Here is a 14902-nt window from a genome sequence, read left to right as displayed (position 1 = left end):
CATGGCCCACTGCCTGGACCTTTTTATGGCCAGTTTGGCCAGGCCCAGGAGCAGTCCCACGAGGAGGTGGTATTCCTTTTTACTTTTTGTGCAGGTGTGAGACACAGTGAAAGACACAAGGTGCACAAATCTTTATTCAGTTTCTATCACCAGGAAGAAAGGAAACACCCGAGTGGCCAGTGACAAGCAGTGCCCTTCACATCAAAGGGCAATGCTGGGTGATCAAACAGTGAAGGGGAGGGCAGGGATTAAATCAAAATAGAGTTGGGTGGGGGGAAATAATGCACTCCACTCCCTGCGGCGCCCATCTCTCCCTGAACAACTCCAGGGTGTTGGTGGACACTGCGTGCTCCTTCTCCAGAGACACCCGGGCTCTAACATAACCGCGGAAGAGGGGCAGGCAGTCGGCCATAACAGCCCCCTCCACGGTCTGTTGCCTGGACCTGTTTATTTAACTCCACAGAAGCTGGTATCCCATCACTAAATCACCCTTTATTTACATGCAGAAACACTGATCCAGCTCCCTCAGGGCCAGCTCTCAGGGTGACCAGGATATCTTACATTCCTGTTTTTTTTTTAAATTTTTAAAAATTTTTTTCTTGTTTTTTACCCCACACTACAGCCTAACTGCGGTAGCACTTATTTTTTCCCCCAGCACCCGTATTGTGTGTGTGCGCAGGCATGAGACACAGTGAAAGACACAAGGTGCATGAATCTTTATTCAAATTTCCACCACCAGGAAGATAGGAAACATCCAAGTGGCCAGTGACAAGCAGTGCCCTTCACATCAAAGGGCAATGCTGTGTGATCAAACAGTGAAGGGGAGGGCAGGGATTAAGTCAAAATAGAATTGGATGGGGAAATGATGCACTCCACTCCCTGCGGCGCCCACCTCTCCCTGAACAACTCCAGGGTGTTGGTGGACACCATGTGCTCCTTCTCCAAGGACACCCGGTCTCTAATGTAACCACGGAAGAGGGGCAGGCAGTCGGCCATAACGACCCCCTCCACGCCCACTGCCTAGACCTGTTTATGGCCAGGCCCAGGAGCAGACCCACAAGGTGGTGGTATTCCTTTTTATTTTTTTCTTCTTTCTTTCTTTTTTTTTATACACAGTGAGAGACAAGGTGTACAAATCTTTATTCAATTTCCACCACCAGGAAAAGTAGGAAAACACCCGAGTGGCCAGTGACAAGCAGTGTCCTTCACATCAAAGGGCAATGCTGTGTGATCAAACAGTGAAGGGGAGGGCAGGGACTAAATCAAAATAGAGTTGGATGGGGAAATGATGCACTCCAGTCCCTGCGGCGCCCACCTCTCCCTGAACAACTCCAGGGTGTTGGTGGACACCATGTGCTCCTTCTCCAAGGACACCCGGGCTCTAATGTAACCACGGAAGAGGGGCAGGCAGTCCGCCATAACGACCCCCTCCACGCCCACTGCCTAGACCTGTTTATGGCCAGGCCCAGGAGCAGACCCACGAGGCGGTGGTATTCCTTTTTACCTTTTTTTTCCACCACCAGGAAAAATAGGAAAACACCCGAGTGGCCTGTGACAAGCAGTGCCCTTCACATCAAAGGGCAATTCTCCTGTTTATATTTTTTTTCTATTTTTTTCTTTTTTTTTCAAAAGGGCAATGCTGCGTGAATCCCTTGCTTATCTTTTTTTTTCTTTTTTTTATTATTTCCCCCACACTACCGCCTAACTGCGGTAGTGCTTATTATTTTTATCCCCAGCACCCATGGTGTGTGTGTGCAGGTGTGAGACACAGTGAGAGAGACAAGGTGTACAAATCTTTATTCAATTTCCACCACCAGGAAAAGTAGGAAAACACCTGAGTGGCCAGTGACAAGCAGTGCCCTTCACATCAAAGGGCAATGCTGGGTGATCAAACAGTGAAGGGGAGGGCAGGGACTAAATCAAAATAGAGTTGGATGGGGAAATGATGCACTCCACTCCCTGCGGCGCCCACCTCTCCCTGAACAACTCCAGGGTGTTGGTGGACACCATGTGCTCCTTCTCCAAGGACACCCGGGCTCTAATGTAACCACGGAAGAGGGGCAGGCAGTCGGCCATAACGACCCCCTCCACACCCACTGCCTGGACCTGTTTATGGCCAGGCCCAGGAGCAGACCCACGAGGCAGTGGTATTCCTTTTTATTTTTTTTTTGTTCTTTTTTTTTTCTTTTTTATCCCCCCACACTACCGCCTAACTGCGGTAGTGCTTATTTTCCCCAGCACCCATGGTGTGTGTGTGCAGGTGTGAGACACAGTGAGAGACGCAAAGTGCACAAATCTTTATTCAATATCCACCACCAGGAAAAGTAGGAAAACACCCGAGTGGCCTGTGACAAGCAGTGCCCTTCACATCAAAGGGCAATGCTGTGTGAACAAACAGTGAAGGGGAGGGCAGGGACTAAATCAAAATAGAGTTGGAGGGGGAAATGATGCACTCCACTCCCTGCGGCGCCCACCTCTCCCTGAACAACTCCAGGGTGTTGGTGGACACCGCGTGCTCCTTCTCCAAGGACACCCGGGCCCTAACGTAACCGCGGAAGAGAGGCAGGCAGTCGGCCCTAACGACCCCCTCCACGGCCCGCTGCCTGGACCTGTTTATGGCCAGTTTGGCCAGGCCCAGGAGCAGACCCACGAGGAGGTCTTCAGACCTGCCCTCCCTCCTCCGCACCGGGTGCCCGAAGATCAGGAGCGTGGGACTGAAGTGCAAACAAAAGCAGAGGAGGAGGTTTTTAAGAAAATCAAAAAGGGAGTGCAAGCGCCCACACCCAACATACACATGGTCCACGGACTCCACAGCGCCACAGAACAAGCAGTTGGGCTGGGAGTCCGTGAACCACCGCAATCTGTGGTTGCAGGGGACTGCTGCGTGCAACACCCTCCACCCCAGATCCCCGAGAGAAAGGGGGAGGACTCCTGCGTAGAAGGCCCTCCACTGGGGATCCCCACCACCCGGTGGCAAATGGGCACGCCAGGGCGTGTCCGGGCGGTGGATGAGGGAGAAGAGGTGGACGGTGTGCAGCAGCAGTCGGTACAGGGCGCGCCTTTTAACGTCCTTGAATGGGACAAAATTAAAATTTCAGAGGTGGCTCAGGTTGTGGGGCACAGGCTCCCGCGGGAAGTACGGGACCTTGGGGCCGATGTGAAATTCCGTCCGGGCAGGGGTGAGCGCGGACGGGATCCCACCGCACACCTGAGCGTCCTCCAACTGGTGCACTACGTCGGGTCCGAGCACCGCCGTTTTAAGGCGTCGGATGCCGGTGGCCACGTACCGGACGTCTACCGCTGCCCTGCTCGCTATGTCTTGTGGCAACGTCCAGCCCAGCCCCCCGGCACCCAGCACGTCCCCGACCCTGGTCACCCTCGCCGCCACGGCCCTCCCCTCCGACAGCCACTCGAACCCGCGAGCACAGAGGTGCGGATTCCTGAGCAACGGCTCCCTGACGACAGCCGCTACTCCTGCCGGAGGGTAGGCGCGACGCGATTCGACCATGTTCCAGACAGTGATCAGGTCCTGGTAAAACACAGGCAGCACCTTGAGGGCGACCTCCAAACCGTCACGGTCGACGAACAAGAGCTGCGTGTCGTAGTTGAGGTTACGCACCTGGCGGAAAAAATACGTCGCCAGGGCGCACCACCTAGGAGGAGGCTCGACGTAAAGGTATCGCTGCAAGGTCTGAAGGCGGAAGGTCGCGACCTGGGTGCGGACGCACACCAGCGACTGACCGCCCTCCTCAATGGGGAGACTCAGAACCTGCGCAGCGACCCAGTGCATCTTTTTGTCCCAGAAGAAGTCGACCAACGTTCTCTGGATGTCAGCGACAAAGCCAGGAGGAGGGACCAAAGTGACCAGCCGGTACCACAGCATGGCGGCCACCAGCTGGTTTATGACCAGCACTCGGCTCCTGTAAGATAGCACTCGGAGCAGTCCTGTCCAGCGGCCTAGGCGAGCCGAGACTTTGGCCTCCAGCTCCTGCCAGTTGGCCGGCCAGGATTCCTCGGTCGGGCTGAGGTAGACCCCCAGGTAGAGGAGATGGGTGGTACTCCAGCTGAACCCCCGGAACTCCTCCGGCAGGGAATCCACCCGCCACGGACCCACCAGTAGCCCGGAACATTTGGCCCAGTTGATCCTGGCGGAAGACGCCGCCGAGTACACGGCCTGGCACTCGCGCATCCTCCCCAGGTCAGCCGGGTCGGTGAAAGTGAGGAGCACGTCGTCGGCGTAGGCCGAGAGGACCACCCCCGCGCCGGCGCCGCGCAGAACCAGCCCCGACAACCTCCTCCGCAAGAGGCGCAGGAAAGGCTCCACGCACAGGGAATACAGCTGGCCGGACAGGGGGCAGCCTTGACGCACTCCTCTCCCAAAGCGAAGGGGCGCCGTCAGGGACCCGTTAACTTTAACCAGACACTCTGCGGCGGCGTACAAAAGTCGGATCCGGGCGACGAACTGCGTCCCGAACCCGAATGCCCGCAGAGTCCCGAGCAGGTACTCGTGATCGACCCTGTCGAACGCCTTCTCCTGGTCGAGAGACAGGAAGGCGCTCGGCAGACCAGCCCGTCGACAGAAATGGATCAGGTCCCGGACCAGATGGACGTTGTCTTGTATCCTCCGGCCCGGGACCGTGTAGGACTGGTCCGGGTGAATCATGTGGGCCAGCACGGAAGCCAGGCGAGAAGACAACACCCTGGCGAAGATTTTGTAGTCCGTGCTGAGGAGGGAGACCGGACGCCAGTTCTTCAACAAACGAAGGTCCCCCTTCTTTGGCAGCAGGACGATGACCGCCCTGCGCCAAGAAAGGGGCAGCTCTCCGGCATTTAGACACTCCCCCAGGACCTGTGCGTAGTCGCTCCCCAGGACGTCCCAGAACGCCCTGAAGAACTCCACAGTCAGCCCGTCCAGCCCCGGGGATTTGCCCCTCGAGAGCCGGTCGAGGGCGCCGGTCAGCTCCTCTAAGGTGACAGGAGCGTCGAGCCTTCCGGCGTCCTCCGGGCTGAGCTGCGGCAGGTCCTCCCACAGAACTCTGCGAGCATCCTCGCTGGACGGATCCGGAGAGAACAGGGCCGTGTAATAGGATCGGACGTGGGCCCTGATACCCTCCGGATCCGAGACGAGGGACCCGTCGTCGGCCAGCAGCACAAGGAGCTGCTGACGGGTGCCGCGCCTTTTTTCCAGCGAGTAGAAGAAGGGGGAACCGCGGTCCAGGTCCTGGAGGAGCTGGAGCCGCGACCTCACGTACGCGCCCCGAGCCCCGACGTGCTGCAGCTCCCAGAGCGCGGCCTTCTTCTCTTCGTACACCCCGCGCGGGGCCGGGTCCGCGTCGGGCTGACCGAGGCGTGACTCCAGGTCGAGCATCTCCCTCTCCAACTCCCCGATCCTGGATTTCCGCCTCTTTGTCGACCCCCTCGCGTACTCCTGACAGAAGACGCGGACGTGAGCCTTGCCCACGTCCCACCATAGCCTCAGGGAGGGGAATCTTCCCCGCTTCCTTCTCCAGCCGGCCCAGAAACGACGAAACGAGTCCCGGAACCGCTCGTCCTCCAGCAGCAGGTTGTTAAAGTGCCAGTACGCGGAGCCCAACCTGGCGCCGAACGGAAGGAGTTCCGCCCACACCAGGTGATGGTCCGTGCACGACACCTGCCGCGTGGAGGCCTTCGGAAAACAGGAGGCGTACGCCCGCGAAACGTACAGGCGGTCGATTCTGGACGCTCCGACCCCAGGCCTCACGAAGGTGAAGGCGATGGAGTCAGGATGGAGATTCCGCCCGACGTCCACCAGGTCCGAGGACTTGACCAAGTCCCCCAACCTCCTCCCCGACGTCGAACTCGTGCGGGCACCGCCGTGGTCCCTGTCCTCGAGGACGCAGTTAAAATCTCCCCCGAGGACGACGCACTGGTTCTCGTCGATGGAAGCGAGATGAGCGGACACTTCTTCGAAGAAGCTCGCTTGCCTCGGCCCAGCCAGGGGAGCGTAGACGTTCACCAAGTGAAGCACCGCGCCCCCCAGCCGAACCGTCAGGTGAAGCAAACGGCCTGGCACTGGCTCCCTGACCCCCAAGATCTCCGGCTGAAAATGCGGGGCCAACAAGATAGCCACCCCGCCAGATCTGCGGGTGAGGTGACTCATGTAGACCCCCCCTCGCCACTCCAGGAGCCAGGTGGCTTCGTCTCCCGGGGTAGTGTGGGTTTCTTGCAGGAAGCACACCGCATACCTCCCGTCCCGAAGGACCGAGAGGGTCTGGAATCTGCGCTGTGACTCCCTGCTGCCGTTGATGTTGAGGCTGGCTATAGTTGTCTCCATGTCGGAAGTATAGTGCAACCACCACCGGTACACTCAGTTAAACTATATACACATTTACTGGGAGGACGAGAGAGGGGCACAGAAGTCCCTCGCCCTCACCAGGAGTGCTCCCAGGAAGTTCCTGACTCGCTTTCGCTCGTTAACGTCAAGCCCAGGCGCCTGGCGCGCAGCGTGGGCTGACCAGTAGACTCTTTCGAAGGAGCTCCAGCGGTCGAGCGCCAGTTGGGCTCTATCCCGGCGACTCCGAGTTTCCTCGACAAATTCCCGGAGTTCCTCGAGGGGGATGAGGGGGAGAGCGGTGGGGGGCACCTGGGACTCGAAAATGTCGCTGGAGACGGACTCCGCGTCGTCCCCGGTGTCCGCCACCGATCCAGAACCCTCCTCCGGGAGGTCGCCTTCGGTCACCGACCCCTCCCCCACCGAGAGGATGGGGGCTGGTCCGGCACCGCCAACTGGCCTCAAACCTCCAGTGACCCCACCCCCAGGGTCACCTTCCGTATCTTCCTTGGCGCACCCCTTCCCGGAACGCCCCGAGTTCGGGTCGCCGGGCGGCAGAGGCTCGGGGCCCCGCTCCTCTCCCGACACCGGGACGCCCGGCTCCTCGGGGAAAAGGTCCTCCCCCAGGGCCAAGGCCCCCGGAAAAACAGCCTGGGAGGGAGGAGCGAGGATAACACCTTCCTCCCCTCCACCGCTCGACGACCCAATGGTAAAAAGAAGGCGGTCGCCTGCACCATGGCCCGTGATGGTATTAAAATCCTCCCCAGGGGCTGGAGGAGTTATGGCGGTGGAAGGCCCGGCTGTCGCCCCTGGGGGTTTGGGCAGGTCAGGCCATGGTGCAGGACAGTGGGGAGACACCGTCGGCTCATCCCCTGGAGAGGGGCAGCGCCGCCGGCGCGCTGATGGGATTTCTCCCCCCTCCAAGGGCCAGTGCCTCTTCCCCAGAGAGACAGGGGGGAGTTTGAGCCTTCTCCTCCCCGCCCGCCTTGGTGGTCATGGGGCCCGAGGTCCCTCCCCCCCGCCTTTCCCGGAATACGATTGGCTGGGGGAAGTCAGGGGGCGTGGCCAGGGTGGGGAGGGTCAGCCATGTCACTTCCTGCCCCGCCCCTGGTATATCAGGTGATGGCGGGCGGGGCAGGGGCCCAGTTCCCTCTCCAGGGCCCAGAGACACGGTCGCTGCAGGAAGTGGAGCAGCGATGGTTCCCCTCAGGTTAGTGTCAGGGGGTGTATGGGTGGGGCGGGGCTCGGTCTCCGGAGGAGGGGTTGAAGCCTCAGGTGTTTCTGTAACGGTGTTGGGGTCGGGGTCAGTGGGGCCAGGATCAGGTACGGGTTTGGGGGTTCGGGGGTCAGGGTTCCCGCGCCGGGGCGACGCTGGCACGGCCGCAGGGGCATTGTCGTGCCGGGGCGGGGCAGGTCGTGGGTTACGTGGAGGGGAAGGGGAAGGGGACGGGGATAGGGTGGTCTCCCCGTGGGCGGGCTTGACGCGTTGCGTCTTCCTGAGCGCCTTCCGTTCGGTCGGACGCTCACCCCCCTCCCTGCCAGAGGCTGAGGCATTGGGAGCCTCCGGCTTAGCCCCCGGTGCCGGGGCTTGTGGTGTTGACTTTGGGGGAGGGGGAGTGGGTGCGGCGGCACCACCCGCAGCCGTTGGTGTGGGCTGGGCAGCCTTCTGGGTGGGGCAGTTCTTTCTAATGTGCCCCACCTCACGGCACAGGTGGCACCGCACGCCGTCCGCCGTCCAGAAGGCGCGGTATGCCGCGCCCTCGTGGAGGACAGTGAATGAGCCCTCCGTGACCTCCTCCCGGGCCAGGCAAATAAACACCTGGCGTCGGAAGGAGTACACGTGACGGAGGGTGGGGTCCTTAAGACCGAGCAGGAGCGGTTGAACACCTGACCGGATCTCCCCCAAGGTGTTGAGGTGGGGAAGAAGGAGCTCGCTGGCAATGAAGGGCGGGACGTTGGAGATCACGACTCTCTGGGCCGTGACCTCCAAAGGGTCGACTGGCAAATATGTCCCGCCCACAGTGAGCCCCCTCTCCACGGCCAGGTGGACCGCCTGCTCGGTCTTAAGAAAGAATACGGCCTTCCCGTACATGCGGGCCGCAGCGACGATGGCCAGTGGGCCGACCACACTAGCCATGGCCTTACTGCAGGCCTCGATGGTCATGTTGGGATGGGGATAGGCCTTGACCCCCAGGCGTTTGGTCAGGTGCCTGAAGGGGGATGCGGTTGCGGCCGGGGTTGGGCCAGCCGAGCCCAAGGCAGCGGCTACACCGGCGTAGGTCCGGCTGGGCCCTGCGACCTTTGGCTCGCCATATTCTGCTGCTGGAGGTGGGCCTTTGGCTGTAGCAGTGGCGGAAGTCCTGGAGTCGTGCCCAAAGCCAGTCACCCGAGGAGAGTCCCAGGCAGCGACGGTGGAAACCGGCCTCAGGCAATGGCAGGGGCAGGCTTCGGGCGAGTCCCAGGTAGGCCCTTGGTCACCGGTAGGGGCAGGCCTGTTGGGGAGGGTCCCCAAGACAAGTCCCAGGCAGCCCCAAAATTAAGTCCTGGGCAGCAGCGGTGGAGGTGGGCCTCGGGTCGCAGCAGTGGTGGAGGCTGTGGAGAGTGGCCTCAGGCAAGTCCCAGGCTGCAGTGGTGGAGGCAGGCCTCTGGCGAGTCCCAGGCAGGCCCTCAGTTGGGGAGGGACTCCCAGGCAAGTCCCAGGCAGTGGTGGTGGAGGCAGGCCTCTGGCAGCAGCAGCAGTTGAGGCAGGCTTCTGGCAAATCCCAGGCTGGCCCTTTGTCCCAGCAGTGGAGGTGGACCTGTTGGGGAGGGACTCCCAGGCGAGTTCCAGTCAGCAGTGGTGGAGGTTGTGGGAAGGTGCCTCAGGCGAGTCCCAGGCAGCGCTGGTGGAGGCAGGCCTCTGGCAAGTCCCAGGCTGGCCCTTGGTCCCAGCAGTGGAGGTAGGCCTCAGGTCACACCAGTGGAGGAGGTTGTGGGAAGGGGCCTCAGGCGAGTCCCAGGCTGCGGTGGTGGAGGCAGGCCCAGGCAGGGTCCCAGAGACCAGCAGTGGGAGTGGGCCCCAGGTCAGCTCAAACACAGGGCCCAGAACACAAAGCTCTCACCTCCTCCTTCCACCTCCTCCTTGGTCTTCTCTCTCCTCTCTTCTCCTACAGGCACACATTGCCACTGGTCCAACTCTTAGCAGGCAAAACACCCGAGTGGCCAGTGACAAGCAGTGCCCTTCACATCAAAGGGCAATGCTGGGTGATCAAACAGTGAAGGGGAGGGCAGGGACTAAATCAAAATAGAGTTGGATGGGGAAATGATGCACTCCAGTCCCTGCGGCGCCCACCTCTCCCTGAACAACTCCAGGGTGTTGGTGGACACCATGTGCTCCTTCTCCAAGGACACCCGGGTTCTAATGTAACCACGGAAGAGGGGCGGGCGGGCAGTCGGCCATAATGACCCCCCTCCACACCCACTGCCTGGACCTGTTTATGGCCAGGCCCAGGAACAGACCCATGAGGCAGTGGTATTCCTTTTTATTGAGGACTGAATTTTAAACTGCCTGATTTACACAGCTAACGTGTTTCAGGTGTAACTCAGTTCTCATTAAGGAACTGTTGTTTCACTGGCTGGTTAAAGCCTGTGTGTTACTCTTTTCTGTGCAGATTGGTCTCAATGGGAGTGGGACCAGCAGGAGGTCACTGTACACATTGGAACCAATGATATAGGAAGGGAAAAGGATGAGATTCTAAAGGGAGAATATAGAGAGTTAGGCAGGAATTTAAAAAGGAGATCCTCGAGATTATTCCTTGTGCTGTGAGCTAGTGAGGGGAGGAATATGAGGATAGAGCAGATGAATGCGTGGCTGAGGAGCTGGTGCTGGGGAGAAGGATTCACATTTTGGATCACTGGAATTGCTTTTGGGGTAGATGTGACCTGTACTAGAAGGATGGATTGCACCTGAATTGGAAGGAGACTAATATACTGGCAGGGAAATTTGCTAGACCTGCTTGGGAGAATTTAAACAATTAAGGTGGGGAGGTGGGACCCAGGGAGATAGTGAGGAATGAGATGAATCTGACTCTGGTACTGTTGGGAAAAGAGGTGAGTCAAACAGTCAAGGCAGGCAGGGACAAAGCAGAGAACAAGGTAGTATTGATAAATTAAACTACATTTATTTCAATGCAAAGGGCCCAATAGGGAAGGCAGATGAACTCACTGCATTGTTAGAAGCATGAGACTGGGATATTGTAGAAATTATAGAAACATGGCTCAGGGATGGACAGGACTGGCAGCTTAATGTTACAGGATACAAATGCTACAGGAACGATAGAAAGAGAGGTGGGAGTGGAGTTTTTGATGAGGGATAGCATTACAGCTGTGCTGAGGGAGGATATTCCTGGAAATACATCCAGGGAAGTTATTTGGGTGGAACTGAGAAATAAGAAAGGGATGATAAATAAGGGATCACCTTATTGGGATTGTATTTTAGACCCCCTAATAGTCAGAGGGAAATTGAGAAATGAATTTGTAAGGAGATCTCAGTTCTCTGTAAGAATAATTGGGTGATTATGGTAGGGGATTTTAACTTTCCAAACATTGACTGGGCTATTATAGTGTTAAGGGTTTAGATGGAGTGGAATTTGTTAAGTGTATACAGGAAAATTTTCTTATTCAGTATGTGGATGTACCTACTAGAGAAGGTGCAAAACTTGACCTACTCTTGGGAAATAAGGCAGGGCAGGTGACTGAGGTGTCAGTGGGGGGGTACCTTGGGGCCAGCGACCACAATTCTATTTGTTTTAAAATACTGATGGAAATGGATAGACCACATTTAAAAGTTGAAGTTCTAAATTGGAGGAAGGCTAATTTTGACGGTATTAGGCAAAAGCTTTCAAAAGCTGATTGGGGGCAGATGTTCGCAGGTAAAGGGACGGCTGGAAAATGGGAAGCCTTCAGAAATGAGATAACGGGAATCCAGAGAAAGTATATTCCTGTCAGGGTGAGAGAAAAGGCTGGTAGGTATAGGGAATGCTGGATGACTAAAGAAATTGAGGATTTGGTTAAAAAAAAGAAGGAAGCACACGTCAAGTATAGACAAGTTAGGTTGAATGAATCCTTAGAGTATAAAGGCAGTAGGACTAAACTTAAGAGGGAAATCAGGAGGACAAAAAGGGGACATGAGATAGCTTTGGCAAATAGAGTTAAGGAGAATCCAAAGGGTTTTTACAAATAGAATAAGGACAAAAGGGTAACTAGTGAGCAAATACAGCCCCTCAAGGATCAGCAAGGTGGCCTTTGTGTAGAGGCGCAGGAAATATGGGAGATACTAAATGAGTATTTTCACAGTGTTGACTGTGGAAAAGGAAACAGAGGATATGGGTGTAGGGAAATAGATGGTGACATCTTGAAACATGTCCATATTACAGAGGAGGCAGTGCTGGATGTCTTGAAACACATAAAAGTGAATAAATCCCCAGGACCTGATCAGGTGTATCCTAGAACTCTGTGCGAAGCTAGGGAAGTGATTGCTGGGCCCCTTGATGAGATATTTGTATCATTGATAGTCACAACTGAGGGTTGACGAACGTGGTGCCACTGTTTAAGAAGGGTGATAAAGACAAGCCAGGGAACTATAGACCAGTAAGCCTGACTTCGATGGTGGGCCAGTTGTTGGAGGGAACCCTGAGGGACAGGATGTACATGTATTTGGAAAGGCAAGGACTAATTAGGGATAGTCAACATGGCTTTATGCATGGGAAATCATGTTGCACTAAACTTGATTGAGTTTTTTGAAGAAGTAACAAAGAGGATTGATGAGGGCAGAGCAGTGGACGTGATCCATATGGACTTCAGTAAGGCATTCAATAAGGTTCCTCATGGGAGACTGTTTAGCAAGGTTAGATCTCATGGAATACAGGGAGAACTAGCCATTTGGATACAAAACTGGCTCAAAGGTAGAAGACAGTGTGGTGGTAGAGGGTTATTTTTCAGACTGGAGGCCTGTGACCAGTGGAGCGGCACAAGGATCGGTGCTGGGTCCTCTACTTTTTGTCATTTATATAAATGATTTGGATGCGAGCATAAGAGGTACAGTTAGTAAGTTTGCAGGTGACACCAAAATTGGAGGTGTAGTGGACGGCGAAGAGGGTACCTCAGATTACAACAGGATCTTGATCAGATGGGCCAATGGGCTGAGAGGTGGCAGATGGAGTTTAATTTAAATAAATACAAGGTGCTGCATTTTGGAAAAGCAAATCTTAGCAGGACTTATACACTTAATGGTAAGGTCCCAGGAAGTGTTACTGAACAAAGAGATCCTGGAGTGCAGGTTCATAGCTCCTTGAAAGTGGAGTCGCAGGTAGCTAGGATAGCTTTCTTTTATTGGTCAGAATATTGAATACAGGAGGTCATGTTGCGGCTGTACTTGACATTGGTTAGGCCACTTTTGGAATATTGCATGCAATTCTGGTCTCCTTCCTATTAGAAGGACGTTGTGAAACTTGAAAGGGTTTAGAAAAGATTTACAAGAATGTTGCCAGGGTTGGAGGATTTGAACTATAGGGAGAGGTTGATTAGGCTGGGGTTGTTTTTCCTGGAGCATCGGAGGCTGAGGGATGACCTTATAGAGGCTTATAAAACGATAAGGGGCATGGATAGAATAGCTAGAGAAAATCTCTTCCCTGGGGTGGGGGAGTCCAGAACTAGAGGGCATAGGTTTAGGGTGATAGAGGAAAGATATAAAAGAGACCTAAGAGGCAGCTTTTTCATGCACAGGGTGTTATGTGTATGGAATGAGCTGCCAGAGGAAGTGGTGGAGCCTAGTACAATTGCAACATTTAAAAGGCATCTGGATGGGCATATAAATAGAAAGTGTTTGGGGGGATATGGGCCAGGTGCTGGCAGGTGGTACTAGGTTTCGTTGGGATATCTGGTCGGCATGGACAAGTTGAACTGAAGGGTCTGTTTCCGTGTTGTACATCTCTATAATTCTAAAAGGGCTATGTTGATTTTGTGGCATGGTTTAGCCCTTGCACACTCGTGTTTTTTTTTGTTATTTTTACATGTTTTCACTTTTTTTGTTTGGACTGAGGCCCGGTGAGAAAATACATCTTTCCCCAGAAGAGCTGTTCCTGTGGGCAGGCCTGGCCCTTGTCGGTGGGCTAGGCCTGTGTAAAGACTGAACATCTGTGTGTGTGCTGGGAGGTGAGCATTTGCCGTGTCCCTGCCTTCGGGAGTGGACCAAACCCCTGTGAGTTAACTATATCTTCACAATGCACTGTGTTCCTGTGAGTGGGCCTGGTTCTCTGTGGATAAACCAGGCCGCTATGGAAACTGAACACCTGTGTATGTGTTGTGGGGTGCGTATTTGCAGCCTTCAGGAATGGACTCTGCATACCAGAGTGGACTCTGCCTTTGGTTGTGGACTCTATCTCTGACAATACATTCTGCATATTGGAATAGACTCTGTTCCTGGGAATGGACTCTGCATTTTGAAGAACTGTTTATGATAATGGACTCTGTGTACCAGAACAGACTTTGTTGGTAATTGACTCTGTCTTGTTGGTTGTGGTTATCACCTGCACTGTCTTGTGTGTCCCTGGGTCTGGCAGGTCTCTCTGTGAGCTGGGAGGCTCATAGGTCATCCCGAAAGCTGTCATTCTGAGAACCAGAGGGCTGGTCGACCGTCCTGTGAATCTGAAGGTAGATGGGCTGCCCCGAAAGCCGGAAGATGGGTAGGCTGATCTGGGCACTGTTGACCCGAGAAGGGGTGATCAGGAAGTGTTGTCCTACAGGTGGCCGGAAGTTGTGTCAGAGAGGCTGAGAGCCAGAAGATGCGTTGGGGTAGGCCGAGATCCCTGTGGGGTGCCCTGTGTACTGTCATCCCAGGGAAGGGGATAGGCTGTCCAAGAGACAGCGGGAAGGTGTGTCAGGGCAGTTCACAGGCTGGATGGCTCGTCGGGATGGGCGAGAGCCAGATGATATGTTGGGGCAATACGGGAGCCAGAAGGCAGGTAGGCCATCCTCAGCACTGTCATCCCAGGCAGGTACCGGGGTGGGCTGCCTTAGTGGCTGGAAGGTGGAAAGAATGGGTGGCTTGCTGGGTTGCTGAGGGGGTCGGTCTTCTATGCACTTTTTAAAAATGTAATTGGATTGTCTTATAGGTATTTGTTGCTGTTTTGTAGTGATAGAAAGTAGGATTTGAGATTTGTCCTCATTTCCTGAGAACTGGTGGAATGGTAGGGTTTAGGGCCTGGCTTTGCTGCTCCTCTCCCTTATAAATTGCTGTTTCTCTGTATACAGCTGTTAATGTTAACTGTTTTGTAAACTATGTATTGTTTAATAAAATGAAAAAATATAGAACCAGGACATTTAGAGTCTCCTCCGTTTAGGGAACTGACTCTGTGCTGGCTGGGCCACTGTCAGTGTATTACTGCTACTGTTGGTTTCTGCTTTGTTTTTGGAGGAAACCAGATTCCTGAACTGATAGAATTTTCATCAGTTTGTTAACTGGTATTCCTTTTTTTTAAAAAAATTGAGGACTTATTTCTAAACTGTCTAATTTACACAATGTGTTTCAGGTGTAACTCAGTTTTCATTAGGGAA

Source organism: Hemiscyllium ocellatum, chromosome 34, assembly GCF_020745735.1.
Source record: "Hemiscyllium ocellatum isolate sHemOce1 chromosome 34, sHemOce1.pat.X.cur, whole genome shotgun sequence".
Classification (NCBI taxonomy): domain Eukaryota; kingdom Metazoa; phylum Chordata; class Chondrichthyes; order Orectolobiformes; family Hemiscylliidae; genus Hemiscyllium; species Hemiscyllium ocellatum.
The sequence above is the reverse complement of the archived record's forward strand: the minus strand, read 5'-3'. Positions refer to the sequence as shown.